The sequence below is a fragment of the Medicago sativa genome, chromosome 7 (assembly GCF_051527215.1).
Source record: "Medicago sativa cultivar Bolivia chromosome 7, Bolivia_mono, whole genome shotgun sequence".
NCBI lineage: Eukaryota > Viridiplantae > Streptophyta > Magnoliopsida > Fabales > Fabaceae > Medicago > Medicago sativa.
The window spans coordinates 51,643,150-51,647,128 of record NC_140755.1 but is presented as its reverse complement, the minus strand read 5'-3'; the positions used below and the strand labels follow the sequence as shown (position 1 = coordinate 51,647,128).

Here is a 3,979-nt window from a genome sequence, read left to right as displayed (position 1 = left end):
GCGAGAAAGTAAAGAAAGGAAAAGAATCTTTATTAAAATAATCGTACTGAAATATTCTAAAAAAAGGTGAATGTTTATGATGGAATGCTACTCTATTTATAGCTTTACAATTAACTTAAAATCTAAGCAACTATAAGGGCAAATCAGTAAAGCTGCAACAGGATAACTTGGGCTTGAAGAAAAGCAGCAAAAGAGCATCCTGGAGGGTGGCACGGTCGTGCCACATGTTGGCACGGGCCGTGCCAAGCTTATGACTTGGTAGAGACATATTTTTGTCTCGTATCTTCGTATTTTTGCACTGTATTTGCTCCACTCCTCTTTCTTTTGCTCCAAGACACCTTCCACCATATATTCGTTCCTAAAATAAAAGAAAAAGCAATTTGTAGTAAAAGATTTAAAAAGGAAATAAATATGCAATAAAATAAAATCAAATCTTAATAAAACTAAACTAAATAATGCATTAAAATAGACTAATTAATGACTCATCAAACTCCCCCACACTTGAATCTTTGCTTGTCCTCAAGCAAAAGGCAATAGACATTAGCAGTAACAAAAGATTAATCATGACAATACTATTAAGAACACATGTCTCAAAAGAAAGGTTTTGTTTCAAGTACACTAATCACAATTTCAAACATTCATTGTGAACCTATTCAACCCAACATCAAGTCTCAAGTGAGTGTGTGTGTCCAATCCAACATTTTTCTTGCTCCTTTATAAGATAGATATTATGAGGAACAGGTTCTATCCTTAATGCTAAAGTAACCGAGAAAAGTCATTTCTTCATTTCATATAAGAGTGATGGGAATTTAGTTAAAATTAAGTAAGATTAACAATTGAAGCACAAGGGGCTGCAGATGCTTAGGGGCTATCTATCCTCGTAGGAAGTCTTTTTGGATGTAATTGTCCTTTCCCCCTAGATTCAAAATCACCCTAAGCAGTTCTGCAAAATTTTTTATTTCATCTCCGCGTAGGAAGTCCTTTTGGATGTAATTGTCCTTTCCTCCTAGCATTGATGAATTTATTTTCCTCATTTGAGGGAATTGGAACTTAAGTTCAAATTAGGGAGTCACCACCACAATTAGGAAGTTAGGGATTGTCCTTTCCCCCACATGTTGGTGCCATTCTCCCGCCCCATTTAACTTTAACAATTAAGAGAATATAACAATAAAGCACAATTGATTATTTTCCCACACAAACTTATACTACTTTTACTCTAAAGACTTTTAAGGGTCTAAGTTAACACTAAAGATAGAACGTGCTCCTTAAAATCCCTACTCATACACTTGCCCAAAGATTGCAACTGGGTGCTTTTCTCATTGGAGATTTTTCACAATAAAACAAGATGTGGGTATAGCAAGAACACAAAAAACACAAGAAACCACTTTCAAGTACAAGAAACAACCTTTAAAGAAGAGACAAAACAAAAAAAATTATGTCATATTTTACATTAAAAATAAGCTACTTATCATGCCTTTCGCTATAAAAACAAAACAAAGGAATAAAGTTCAAGGGAGTTTGGAACACTACGACTCTAGACACTTTATTAGCCCCCCCCCCCCCCCCCCCCACCCCACCCCACCCACACTTAGGGGAAGCATTGTCCTCAATGATTCAAAAGAAAAAGAAATTAAAAGAGGAGAAGAAGAAGAAAAAGAAGAAGAAGAAGTAGAAGTGAGAGATAGGGAAAGAAGAGAGAAGGGAAGAGAGGAAGAGGAAAGCTCACATTTTCTCATTGAGGTCCATAGGGAGGACCTCGAAGATGAAATTCGTGCATCATCCTTCGGAGCATCTCATTGTTTTCTTCCGACATGCGGTTGCTTCTTTGGACATCATTTCTTAGCCCCAAAAGTTCTACACCTTGCCTTTGTTGCTCGGTGCTTATTCTCTCGACCTCGGTTCGCATCCATGCCCATCTTTCATTGTTATTTAGCTCTTTGGCTTTATGGTCATGGTGCTCTTCCTCATGGTGCAAGTTAGCACCTTCTCCTTCATCTTGATTTTGCTCCTCATGTACCTGGACATCATCAACATACAACAAATTTTCTTCCACCACGGTGTTAGTCCGAGATGGGTTAGGAAGTAGTATCAAAATAGGCACATTGAGCTTGAGTGAATATTGAATGGGCAGTTGATGTTTTATGAAGTTCATAGTAATGAGGGTATCTATGTTAAGCCTATTGTTTTTCTCAATTGGTTTTATCCCCTCATCTTCACCCACTCCAAATTGCCTAACTATGTATGTGTGGGTGGATGAAAGTTGTTTTTGATGGAAGGGGTTTGTGTAGAATGAAGTTTAGAATTGATTTGGTGAAAGAATTGGTTGATTTGGTGAAGAATTGATGGAGATGTGAAGGTTTGAAGGTTGTTGGTTATGGAGGTTTTAGAGAGAAGTTTTGAAGGTAGAGAGATGTTTGTGTGTGACAATGAGGGAAGACGAAGAAAATTTTTGAGGTTATACTTACCTAGAGATGTGGCACGGCCATGCCAACCTTAGCACGGTCCGTGCCAACATTCTGACTTCAGCCTTCAATTTTGCTTAAAACATCTGGCACGGCCGTGCCAGCCTTAGCACGGGCCTTCTGGTCAGGGGGCTTCAAAAAAAAAAATTTCTTCAGTTTTTTCGAATCACACTTGGACAATTACCTACAAAACAATTTAAAACAAAGAAAAACAAACAAAACAAAAGTAATTAAATGCGTGGGTTGCCTCCCACGAAGCGCTCGTTTAGAGTCATTAGCTTGACGGTTAGAAATTGGTTTGTCTATCCTATACCCAATCTTTCAGAAAGGGACAATGGCATCAAACTGACATTCTCTCCCAAATCACACATGGCTTCCTCAAAGGTTTTAGATCCTATGACACAAGGTATGGAAAAACTTTCTAGATTCTTAAGTTTAGGTGGCAATTTGTTTGGAAGTATTTCAATAGGATTCCTAAACTGGTCATCTAACTTGGATTTAACAAAACCTTGTGTTGATGGAATTTCAGGCTCATGAGATGGTGAAACAAATGGCTTGTCATACTCTCATATGGCTTTCTCACTTTGAGGCTCATCACTCCCTATCTCTCCTTCATTGTTCTTAACTTTCACAACGGGGTCCTCTAATTGTTTACCATCCCTAAAAGTAATAGCACTTATATGGTCTTTGGGGTTGGTTTCAGTTTGGCCTAGAAGGACTTCAGAGGTTTGAGAGGAAGTAGCCATGTGAGATGTTTGAGTCTCTAGCATCTCACTGTGAGTAACTATGGAGTTTACTTTCGATGTAAGTTTGGCAAAAGAGTCACTCATAAATTTAGTTTGATTTTGAAGCTCTTGGAGCTGCTTGGAATGATTTATAAGAAAATTTTCTAAAAAAAAGTTCCAAGCTGGATTTTTGAGGGACTCTTTGGTTGTTTGCATAACTGGGTGGTGTTGTTTGTTGTCCAAAATTTTTTTTGAGGGGTTTGAAAAAAAATTTGCTTGTTTCTACACCCTTGATTATAGAATACTTGCTCAGGACCGCTAACAACACTACCTAGTTGGCAATTAATGCCAATATGGCCAAATACACCACAAGCTTCACAGGGAGGTGATACAGGAGCAAGTGTGACAACACTAGTATTTATTTTATCAAATTTTTGTGTGAGTGCGTCAACCTTAGCAGCTAGATGATCAAGGATACATACCTACCTCTTTTTTAGAGGGTGAAGAAGCAGTGATGACTCTCTCGCTTGTCCACTGATATTGGTTTTGTGCCATGTCCTCGATCAAAGCATATGCTCCTGTGTATGTTTTATTCATCGAAGCTCCACCTGCAGCTGCATCAATATAAACTTTTGTGGTATACAAAAGACCATTATAAAAAGTGTGAATAATAAGCCACTTCTCTAAACCATGATGGGGACAAAGTCTAAGCATTTCTTTGAAACGCTCCCACGCATCGTAAAGAGATTCTCCATCTTTTTGAGTGAATTGTGTGATTCGATTCCTTAATTT

The 3,979-nt window shown here is 37.9% G+C and overlaps 1 non-coding gene across 1 annotated transcript; it reads left to right on the top strand.

Moving 5' to 3' along the window:
- Window positions 1-3,872: 3,872 nt before the first annotated feature.
- Window positions 3,873-3,979, top strand: LOC146906591 (small nucleolar RNA R71). The gene has a single exon (XR_015020843.1). It is a non-coding gene; the product is annotated as a small nucleolar RNA R71 (small nucleolar RNA).